Source organism: Panthera pardus, unplaced genomic scaffold (assembly GCF_024362965.1).
Source record: "Panthera pardus isolate Hobbes unplaced genomic scaffold, ASM2436296v1 HiC_scaffold_17, whole genome shotgun sequence".
NCBI lineage: Eukaryota > Metazoa > Chordata > Mammalia > Carnivora > Felidae > Panthera > Panthera pardus.
The window spans coordinates 38,050,290-38,063,225 of record NW_026526732.1 but is presented as its reverse complement, the minus strand read 5'-3'; positions in this window follow the sequence as shown (position 1 = coordinate 38,063,225).

The following is a 12,936-nucleotide window of genomic DNA, read 5'->3' as shown; positions in this document are numbered from 1 at the left end:
GATGTTTTAATGGGCTTATGCTTCCCAGATAGGCAAGACTTTTTTAATCAGGCTAGTATTTATATTTTTAAATCAATTGGATAGTTTACATAGAGAAAAGTCTCCAAATTGGCTTTTCCTTTTGTTTTAAAATAATTTATTCTTTCAATACCCCCCTTCCTCCCCCACCCTTGGCGTCTTCCAGGTAGATACTAGGAGTACAAACATGAATAAAACATGGCCTTGATACTGAAAGAATTCATAGTCTAGAAATAATTATACTTTATCTTGGTAAGTATTATGGCTATGTATAAATAAAATGGAGCACAAAAGTGGGAACCAACAAGATTAAAAATGACATTCTCTACTTGAATGGAATAGGCCTTTTGGAATTTAGTCTATTTAGTAATATTAACTATAATCATTATTTTTAAAATAATTATTTATAATTTGCTGCAGATAATTTATATCTTTTCAAATGACAAAGTGATTTATTTAGAAATAAACTGAGAGAATTTAGTATCCAGTGAAAGATTAAGTCCAGACTATCCTTAATTTTACTTATGAAGTAGACAAACTAAGAAAATGATTTTCTGATTTTTTTCTTCTTTACAAATAAATTCTTTCTACTTTCCATTGAGAACCTATTCTAACTAATTTCTTTCTTTCTTTGTGTGTTTTTTTGTTTGTTTTTTGTTTTTTGTTTTTTGTTTTTTGTTTTTTTTTGTACTAGCTCCTGGTGAACTGTACCCATCTTTTTTTAGATATGAAATCAATGTATCCCAGACCAGGCCACATCCTGGCAACTCTCCCAAGTAAATCACAGTGAAAAAAAGTGAACTCTGAAGTATGAAAAACTAGTTGGAGGAATCAAATAAATACAAATTTGGTGTTTTATATTCAGTGTAGCCTTAATTTTGGAAAATATATGAAAATTCTACATAGGAGAGTTGCTAGCTATTTATTTATTTAATTTATTTATACCTTGGTTTTCTCACTAAAGAACCTATTACAACTTTTCTATCTTCACCATATAAAATAATATATTAAGTGCTTTCAAAGACGATTAGTATACTTATCCTTCTCTAAATCAGCATCTAAAAAGTTAACATGTCTCTATCTGAGAATTTTAAGACTAACAGCACTATTGTATGGACAACTGCAAAGATGATGTGAATTAGTCAGTTTCATTAATTTGTTTTAGCCAGGGGTTAAGAGTCTTCCCAAACCAATAATTAAGAGATTTCCAACTACTCTTGAGGTTTACATTAACTGCTTTGGGGGCTATCAGTTTTTAATAGGTATACTTGTTGAAATGCCTAGATGAGTAGATTTGATCTGGAATGATAGTTCATATATAATTCAGTAGGACCAGCAAAACTTCCCGTGTCCACTTTCCGAAGTGCCAATCACATGTGTTTTTCCCTTACTACTCCAATGTAAGCCTGAATTCTAGACATTATGAAACATGTTAGCCAGACCCCTACAGGCTTTTAGTAAACAGAGTTGAGTGTAAATAATATTTATGACTTTGTAGACTACTTGGCTGAATCCACCTTAAAAGACAGTTTCATTCTGCTTATACAGCAATGTTTCACCATCTACAGTAGCACACATGCACGTATACAAATTACACTTGGACCAAGCCAAAAGAAGAGACAAAAATGTAATTCACCCAGGAAAGAAATGTATAAAGGAAGGTGACTAAACTGAGACTTCATACAACTGTTTATTTGTCATAAAACTATCCGTGAGCTAAGATATAAGCATAAGCATTAAGTGAATGACAGTTGTTTTATTGTATTTTCAACGTTTTTAGTTGTATCTTAAAAAATACCAGATGCTGTTCACATGATGCCAAACATATGGCTTTTGCCTGTGCTCTTGTGATCTGTAGTAGATTGCTATAATGTACAGGGCAGGGAAAAAAAAACCGATTTACAGATAGCCCTGGCCTGAGTGGCTTACAGCTGGATCTAATTTCACCGAACTGATCGCCTCTCCCTCCAGCACCTTCTATTTTATCAAATGCCACATATTGTTTTTTTGAAGTGGTTCTTGTTGTCCTAGTGAATACCACAGATGGATAGCACACAGGACATTTGGTTGTCTGCTTTCTGACTAGGGTCAGGACCTACTGTTCATGTTTGGGTGGAGGACGTATTTCATGGGACTGCCCAAGAAATTTAATGAGTTTCAGCTGTCTAAGAGATAATGTATAAGACATTGCTCACTTGGTTGACGTACTTAGAGGCCATTATAGTCATCTGGGTTCTTAGGCACTAATATGGTTCCTCCCAAGTGTGTCTTTTCTTTGTATCAGTTACTAAGCTGACATATCACCTGGAGAGATGATGAAAAGGATAAGAAGAAGAATGAATAAATGCTAATAATTACTCAATTTAATTGTGATTGTCCATATACTTTTCTGTCTCTCCTACTAGATTTTAAGCTTCTTGCGGGTATAAAATATGTCTTGTTCACAACATTTACTAGTCTGCACATTAGCCCAAGGGCTGTACACAGTAGGGACTTAAGTATTTTTTGAATGAATAGACGAAAGAGCAAGCATTCAAAGAGTTTCTGTAGATAATTATGGAGGAAGAGGATGAGTAGAATATGAATGGTAAGATTGTAGATCTCAGATGTTTCCTAATTTTTCTCTAAGCCCTCTCGTTTTAAGATCCATCTTTGTTTCTGCTTGTTATAGGATCTGCTTCTTTGTATGTACATTTGCCACATTTTACCTATCACTCCCTAACTGATGGATGCCAAGACTGACTCCATATCCCTTCCAACACAAAGACTGACTCCATCTCCCTACCAACACGGGATAATTTCCAGGCATCTCTACTGCGCCATGATATTATGATGTGGGACCATATGGGAAACAATTGCTATCCACACTTGCAGGTGGGGCTGGTTATGTTTTAAAATGTTACTGAAACCATAGTTTCTGCCCCCTCCCCCACCCCCTTTTTTTAATGGGAGACTTTTCCATGAGGTTTCTACCTCCTTGGGCTTCATTTAGGAAACCAGGCACAGATTTCCCAAAACCACCTATAGGGATTCTCTTGTCCACCACTGCCTTCTCCAGTTAAGTCCACTGAGAGGAGAGTACATTTCTTTTTGCTCTCTGAAACCCAGCCATATCCAACATACTCAAACTAGTTTACATTGTCAGGGCAATGAAAACTATATATTACAGTTCTGTGTATATAGGACAGTCATCTTCATGGCTTAGCCTTTTGAGTGCTGTAACACCCCACTAGTAAGTAAAAACTGGTTTCCCATATCTGTTCTTGCCTTCTTATGATCCATTATCTACAATGTAGCTAGTTGTTCTTTAAAAAAAAATTAAGGACTTATTATTTTTTTTCAATTTGTCTTTATAGAATACACATAACACAAAACTTGCCATCTTAACACTTTTTAAGTGGATAGTTCAGTGGTATTAAATACATTCATAATGTTCTACAACCATCACCACCATCCATCTTCATAACAATTTCATCTTGTAAAACTAAAACTCCATACCCTATGTTTTCTTCTAAGAGTTTTATAGTTTAGGTCTTACATTTAGGTTCTTGATCATTTTAAATTAATTTTTGTATATAGTGTTAGCTAAGGGTTCAACTTCATTCTTTTATCTGTAGATATCCAGTTTTCTAAACACCATTTGTTGAAAAGACTGTCCTTTCTCTAATGAATGCTTTTTGCACCACTGTAAAAAATCATTTGACCAAGAGAAGATAACAGAGTAGGAGGATCCCAAGCTCCCCTGTCCCATGCATACAACTAGTTAACACCCACATCAGTTAAATAATGCAGAAAATTACCTGAAGACTGGCAGAGCATGTTCTTCACAGGTAGATGTAGAGAAAAGTCCACACTGAAGAGGGTAGGAAGGGCAGAGTTGCAGTCGGGAGCCAAATGAACCCACGGGGTAGTCCATAAGAGGGAGGTACGTGAAAGGTGTTGGAGAAGGGAGAGGACCAGACCCCCACACCAGGCACTGAGGCACAAAGTGATGGCACAACAACAACCCTGCTAGGATACAGCATAGAGTCAGCAATTTGGAAAACACCTGGAGTATATAGGAAGGAGATTTATTTACTAATCTCAGAGCTTGTGCTGGAGGGGCAGAAAGTCTTGGGAGACTTCTTCAAGAACAAAAGAGCTGGCAGGAGACATTTCCCTCTGCCACCTCCCACCTACATACACAGACACCTGTGAGACCCAGCATGACTTGAACACTCTCCACCTAGCTTGCTAACAACATGCTCTGCCCCCATGTGCTTCTGCAGATCCACCCCCTCCAACCCAGCCACCTCTACAGTTTTACCAGGCAGCTCCAGGCTCCCTCACACAGAGGATCAGCTCTGACCTTGCTAGCAATGCACATCCTACTTCCATGTTCCCCTACAGACCTGCTCCTCCTAATACTCCCCTGGCTAGAGCTCATCCAAAGTCCCACAAGCCTGGCAGTGTGCCAGCACCCTAACAAGAGCCAGCACCACTCCAAAGTGACCCCTGCCCCAGAAAGAAGGGAAAATAACCACACACACCAGATCAACTGTGGCCCCAGCAGTGAGCTGGGGGCAGTCATCTGGTCTGACTGCAGCCCCACCCACCAGTGAAAACTTCTGAGGAGACAACACAGAGAAAGTGCCATGTAGTTCAGTGCTACTGCATCTCTGGCAAATGCCTGATCTCACCTCAAGCCCAAAGTGACCCCAGACTGGCCCATTAACAACACAGGGACAAAAGAGGCAAAGAGAATCATTGCAGACAGCTGGACTAAAGACATATGTGCTTCAGCCACAACAGTAGGGTGACACATAGGAGACACTCTTGAAGTGCCAGTTTCTGGTGAACAGGGGACATTGCACTTCAGGGTAGCACATGATCTCTTGTTCATAGAGCCACTACTTTCAAGAGCAAGAGACCTGACTTTCCTAAGAAAGAAATGTGGAAACATAGTAACAGACACAGAAAATTACACAAAATGAGACAGAGGAGTATGTCCCAAATGAAAGAACAGGACAAACTCATAGAAGAGAGCTAAATAAAACAAAGATAAGTACTATGCCTCATAAAGAATTTTAAGTAATGGTCATAAAGATACTTAACTTGAGAAAAGAGTGCAGGACCTCAGTAAGACCCTTAATAACGAGAAAACGTGAAAAAGAAACAATCAGACATGAAGAACTCAATAACTAGTGTAATAAATATACACTAGACGTAATAAATAGTAGACTAGAGGAAGAAGAATGGCTTAACGACCTAGAGGACAGAGTAATGGAAAGCAATCAAGCCCAATAGGAAAAATAATAAGTAATGAACATAGGAAACTCAGTGACATCATAAAGAGTTATAGCATTTACATTATAGGGATCCCAAAAGGAAAAAAGAGAAAGGGGGGCAAAAATTTTATTTGAAGAAATAGTACCTAAAAACTTTCTGAATCTGGGGGATGAAACAGAAATCCAGATCCAGCAGGCAAAGAGAGCCCCCAACAAGGGGGTCCACACCAAGACACATAGTAATTCAAATGGGAAAAAGTAGTGAGAAAGAGAATTTTTAAAGCATCAAGAGAAAATAAAGCAGTTACATACAAGGGAAACCCCATAAGGCTATCAGCTGATTTTTCAGCAGAAATTTTTCATGCCAGAAAGGAGTCATATGATGTATTCAAAGTGCTGAAGGAAAAAAAAAAAACCTACAGCCAGGAATACTCTATTCAGCAAGGCTATTTTTCAGAATAGAAGGAGAGATAAAGAATTGCCCAGAAAAACAAAAGGTAAAGGAATTCATGACCACTAAACCAGCTCTACAAGAAATGTTAAAAGGTATTCTTTCAATGGAATGGAAAGATTGTAAGTAGGAGTAAGAAAAGTTGGAAGCACAAAAACAGTAAAATGAAGCATATCTATAAAGATGAGTCAAGGTATTTACAAAATAAAAGGATGTAAATTATGACACCATAAACCTAAAACGTGGGGGTTGGGGAAGAGGAGAAAAGAATCAGTTAAAACTTAATGCCCATCAATTTAGTATAGACTGGTTATGCACAAGATGTTATACATAAATCTAATAGTAACCACAAGTCAAAAACAAGTAATAAATATCAAAAAATAAAGAGAAAGAAACCCAAGTATATCAGTAAAGAAAGCCAGAAAGCCATGAGAGAAGAGAGCAAGAAACGAAAGAGAACTATGAAAACAACCATAAAACAAATAAAAAGATGGCAATAACTATATACCTATCAATAATGACTTTGAATGTAAATGGACTAACTGCTCCATTCAAAAGATGTAAGGTGATGGAATAGATAGAAAAGCAAGACCCATCTGTATGTTGCCCACAAGAAGCTTATTTCACACCTAAAGACACATGCAGATTAAAAGTGAAGGGATGGAAAATAATTTATCATGCAAATGGCAATGGAAAGAAAGCTAGGGGGTCAATATTTATATTGGGCAAAATAGACTGTAAAGCAAAGAGTAACAAGAGACAAAGAAGAATAAACCAACGAGATAATGCAACAATTATAAATATTTATGAACCCAACATGAAAGCACCCAAATATGTAAAGCAGCTAATAACAAACATTAAAGAAGTAATTAATAGTAATACAATAATAGTAGGGGACTTTAACTCTCCACTTACATCAATAGATAGATCATCCAAATAGAAAATCAACAAGGAAACAGTGGCTTTGAATGACACATTGGACCAAATGGATCTAGCAGGTATATTCAGAACATTCCATCCTAAAACAGCAAAATATACATTCTTTTCAAGTGCACATGGAACATTCTCCAGAATAGATCATATGTTATGCCACAAAACAAATATGAATGAATTTAAAAGGATTGAAGTCATACCATGCATCTTTTCCAACCACAATGCTATAAACTAGAAATCAACCAAAAGAAAAAAATCTGGAAAAAACACAAATACATGGAGGTTAAATAACATGCTACTAAACAATGAGTGAATGGGTCAACAAAGAAATCAAAGAAGAAATGAAAAAAAAATACATGGAGACAAATGAAAATGAAAACACAATAGTCCAAAATCTTAGGTATGCAATAAAAACTGTTCTAAGAGGCAAGTTTACACTAAAGGAAGTTTACAGTCCTGCCTCAAGAAGCAAGAAAAATCTCAAATAAACAACCTAACCTTACACCTACAGGAGCTAGAAAAAGAAAAACAAACAAAACCCAAAACCAGTTAAAGAAGGAAATAATAATTAGAGCAGAAAGAAATGAAATAGAAACTAAACAACAACAGTAAAAACCCCACAATAGAACAGATCAATGAAATCAGGAGGTTTTTTTTTTTTTTTTTTTTAAGTTCATTTACTTATTTTGAGACAGAGAGACAGCAGGAGGAGCAGAGAGGGCGGGGAGAGAGAGAATCCCAAGCAGGCTCTGCACTATCAGTGCAGAACCTAACATGGGGCTCAAAATCACAAACCATGAGATCATGACCTGAGCTGAAACGAAGAGTCAGACACTTAACCAACTCAGCTACCCAGGCACCTCAGAAGCTGTCTTTTTGTAAAGATCAACAAAATTGATAGACCTTTAGACAAACTCATCAAAAGAGAGGGTTGGGGAGAGAGAGAAGGAGAACTCAAAATCTAAAATGAAAAGATAAATAAAAACTGATACCACAGAAATAACAAAGGATTATAAAAGAATGTTATGAAAAACTATATTTCAACAAATTGGACAACCTAGAAGAAATGGATAAATTGCTAGAAATATATAATCTCTCAAAACTGCAATGGGAAGAAATTGAAATTATGAACAGATCACTTATCAGCAATAAAATTGAATCCATGACCAAAAAACTCTAAACAACAAAAGTCCAGGACCTGACGACTTCACAGGTGAATTTTAGCAAACAGTTAAAGAAGAGTTAATACCTATGTTAAAATATTCAAAAAATAGAAGAGGAAGGAATGCTTCCAAATTCATTTTATGAGACCAGCATTACCATAATACCAAAACCAGATAAAGACAAAACAAAAAAATAACTACAGGCCAATCTCTCTGATAAAGGTAGATGCTAAAGTCCTCAAGATAATATTAACAAATTGAATCCAAAAATATTTTTAAAAAATCATTCACCAGGATCAAGTGGAGTTTATTCATGGGATGCAAGTGTGGTTCAAGATTCACAAATCAATTAACATGATACATTCACATCAAGACAATGATAAAAGCCATATGATCACCTCAATAGATGCAGAAAAAGCATTTGACAAAGTGTAACATCATTTATGATAATAACCCTCAACAAACTAGATTTAGAGGGAGCATATCTCAACATAATAAGGACCATAAATGAAAAACCCACAGCTAACATCATACTCAATTATGAGAAACTGAGAACTTTTCTCGTAAGATCAGGAGCAAGACAAAGATGTCCACTCTCATCATTTTTATTCAACATAAACAGTACTGAAAATCCAAGCCATAACATTCAGACAAAAAGAGATAAAAAACTATCTAGATAAGTATTGAAGAAGTAAAATTTTCACTATTTGTAGGTGACATGATACTATATACAGAAAACCCTGAAGATGCCCTCAAAAAACCACTAGAATTTATAAATGAATTCAATAACATTGCAGACTACAAAATCAATATACAGAAATCCATTGCATTTCTATAAATCAAGAAGTAGCAGAAAGCAAAAGTAAGAAAATAGTCCCATTTATAATTGTACCAAAAAAGAATAAAATGCCTGGGAATAAACTTAACCATAGAAGTGAAAGATCTATAATCTGAAAACTATAAAACACTGATGAAAGAAATTGAAGATGACACAAATGGAAATATATTCCATGTTCCTGGATTGGGAGAATAAATATTGTTAAGATGTTTGTACTAACCAAAGCTAGCTACAGATTTAATGCAATCCCTATCAAAATACCAACACCTTTTTTCACAGAACTAGAACAAATAATCCTAAAATCTGTATGGAATCACAAAAGACCCCTAATAGCGAAAGAAATCTTGAGAAAGAACAAAACTGGAGGTATCACAATTCCAAATGCAAGATATACTGCAAAGTATAGTATCAAAATAGTATGGTACTGGTCCAAAAATGAATACATAGATCGATGGAACAGAATAGAGAACCCAGAAATGAACCCACAATAATATGGTCAATCTGTGACAAAGGAGGCAAGAATATGCAATAGGAAAAAGTCTCTTCAACAAGTAGTGTTGGGAAAACTAGACAGGTACATGCAAAAGAATGAAACTGGGCCACTTTCTTACAATGTACACAAAAATGAACTTGAAATGGATTAAAGACCTAAGTGTGAGACCAAAAACCATAAAAATCCTAGATGAAAGCACAGGAAGTAATATCTCTGTCATTGGCCATGGAAACATGTTTCTAGATGTCTCCTGAGGCAAGGGAAACAAAAGCAAAAATAAGCTATTGGGACTACATCAAAATAAAAAGCTTCTGCATAGCAAAGGAAACAACAAAACTAAAAGACAACCAACTATATGGGAGAAGTTATTTGGAAATGACATATCCAATAAAAGGTTAGCATCCAAAATATATAAAGAACACAACACAAAAAATAAATTAAATAAATAAATCCAAATAATCCAATTAAAAATGGGCAGAAAACATGAACAGACATTTGTCCAAAGAAGACAGGCAGATGACTAACAGATATATAAAAAGATGTTCAACATCACTAATCATCAGGGAAATGAAAAAAAAAACACAATGAGATATTGTCTCACATCTGTCAGAATGGCTAAAATCAAAAACACAAAAAACAAGGGTTGATGAGGATATGGAGCAAAAAGAACACTTGTGTGCTGTTGGTGGGAATGAAAACTGGTGCAGCCACTATGGAAAAACAGCATGGAGGTTCCTCAAAAAATTAAAAAATAAAGTTACCATATGATCCAGTAATTCCACTACTGTGTATTTACGAATACGAAAACACTAATTCTAAAAGTTATATGCACCTGTATGTTTATTGCAGCATTATTTACAATAGCCAAATTTTGGAAGTAGCCCAAAGGTTTATTGATAGATGAACTGATAAGGAAGATGAAGTGATTATATATTTAATGGAATATACATATATATATATATATATATACATATATATATATAATGGAATATAATGGAATATAATATATATATATATATATATTATGGAATATTACTCAGCCTATAAAAGAGAAGGAAATCTTGCCGTTTGCAACAACATGGATGGATCTAGAGGGTATAACACTAAGTAAGTTAGTAAGATACACCAAAGAACAGATTCTTAACTATAGAGAACAAGCTGATGATTACCAGAGAGGAGGTGGGTGGAAGGATGGTGAAATAGGTGAAGGGGATTAAGAGTATACTTATCATGATAAGCACTGAATAATGTACAAAATTGTTAAATCTCTATACTGTAAAATTGAAACTAATATAACACTGTACGTTAACTAGACTGGAATTGAAAGAAGAAAAATACTAGTGAAAATACTAAACATAAAAGAAAATCATTTGACCATATATGAGTTTATTCCTGGGCTGTATTCTATTTTATTAATCTATGTGTCTATCTTTAGGCTGGTACCACACTGTTTTATTTACTGCAGTTTTGTGTTAAGTTTTGAATTAGTGTGAGTTTTCCAGCTTTGTTCTTTTTCAATATCATTTTGGCTACTTGGGGCCACTTGAGATTCTATATGAATTTAAGGATGGGTTTTTCTATTCCTGCAAAAAACATCATTGGGATTTTGATAGAGATTGCACTGAATCTGTAGATTGCTTTGGGTAGTATTGACATCGTAACAACGTTAAATATTTTAATCCATGAACATGGGGTGTGTTTCCATTTATTTATGTTTTCTTTAACTTCCTTCAGCAATGCTTTGCAGTTTTCAGTGCACAAGTTTTTCACCTCCTTTGTCAAGTTCAATTGTATTCTTTTTGATACAATTATAAATATGATTGTTCTTGTAATTTCTTTTTCAGATTATTCATTGATAGCATATAGAATTGTAACTGATTTTTGTATGTGGCTTTGTATCCTGCTATTTTCTGAATTCATTTATTAGCTCTAACAGGTTTGGGGTGGCATCTTTAGGATTTTTTAGATATAAGATCATATCTGTAAAGATAATTTTATTTTTTCTTTTTCAATTTGTATGCCTTTTAATTCTATTTCTTGCCTAATTTCTTTGGCTAGAACATCTAGTACTACGTTGAAAAGAAGTAGCAAAAGCAGGTGCAGGCATCTTGTCTTTTTTTCCATCCTTGTCTTATTCCTGATCTTTCACCACTGAGTATAATGTTCACTTATGGCTTTTATTATGCTAAGGTATTTCCCTTCTATTCCTAGTTTGTTGAATTTTTTATCATGAAAAGTTGTTGAATTGTATGACATACTTTTTCATCATCAATTAAGATCATCCCTTTGTTTTTTTTTTTCTTTCTGTCATTTGCACTGTGAGTGCAGAGCCCGATGCAGGGCTTGATCCTACAAACATGAAATCGTGACCTGAGCCAAAATCAAGAGTGGGATGGTTACCCAACTAAGCCACCCAGGTGCCCCTAGTGAATAATGCTTTTAATATTGCTGAATTTGGTTTTCTAATATGATGTTGAGGATTTTTGGGGTACTGATCTGCAGTTTTCTTGTGGTGTCTTTGTCTGGTTTTGGTATCAGGGTGATGTTGATCTCATAGAATGAGTTAGGAAGTATTCTGTCTTCTTTAATATTTTGAAAAAGTTCGAGGATTATTGGTGTTAGTACTTCTTTAAATGTTAGGTAGAACTCAGCAGTGAAGCCATCAGGTCCAGGGATTGGATTTGTTGGAAAATTTTGATTACTTATTCGACCCTCTTACTAGTTATAGGTCCATTTAGGTTTTCTAACTTTTTGTGATTTAGTCTTGGCATGTTTTGTGTGTGTAGGAATTTCTTCATTTCATCTGGGTTACCCAGGTTTTTTTTTTGTTGTTTCAGTTATTCATAGTACTCTCTTATAAACATTTTTATGTTTATAGAATTCATAACAATGTCCTGAATTTTATTTCTGATTTTTGTAATTTGACTCTTCTTCTTTTAGTCTATCTAGTTAAAGGTTTGTCAGTTTTGTTAATCTTTTTTAAGAACCAAATTTTTTATTTTAATTATTTTTCTTTATAGTTTTTCTATTCTTTATTTCCTTTCTTGTGGTATCTTTGGGCTCAGTTTGCTCTCTCTCTTGTTTTTTTCCTCCCTAGTTCCTTAAGTTGCAAAGTTAGGTTGCTAATTTGACATCTTTCTTTCTTATTTTATAACATAGGCATTTACAGCTAGGAATTTTACTCTGGTACTGCTTTTACTGTATCTCATAAGTTTTAGTATATTGTATTTTTGTTTTTATTCATCTCTAAGTATTTTCTGATTCCCTTGTGATTTCTTCTTTGACCAGTTGTTTAAGTGTGTATTCCTTAATTTTTGTGACTTTTTCAGTTTTCCTTCTGTTATTATTTCTAATTTTATCCTTTTTTTGGGCAGAGAAAATACTTTGTATAATATTTACCTTTTAAAATCTATTGAAACTTGGTTTTTGTTTTTGTTTTTGCCTAATATATAGTCTATCCAGGAGAATATACACATGTACACTTGAGAAGTATGTGTATTTTGTGGTAGGTGGATGGGGTGTTCTCTATATGTATGTTTGGTCTATGTGGCTTATTGTGTTTTTCAAACTCTCTATTCCCTTACTTATTTTCTGTCTGGTTGATCTATTCGTTATTGAAAGTGGAGTATTAAAGTATTCAACTATTATTGTAGAAGTATTTCTGCCTTTGATTCTGTTAATTTTGCTTTGTGTATTTTGAGTTATGTTAATTAGTTATGTTATATCTTGCTGTATTAAAACTTTTATTAAAAGGCTAGTATATAATGTTCTTT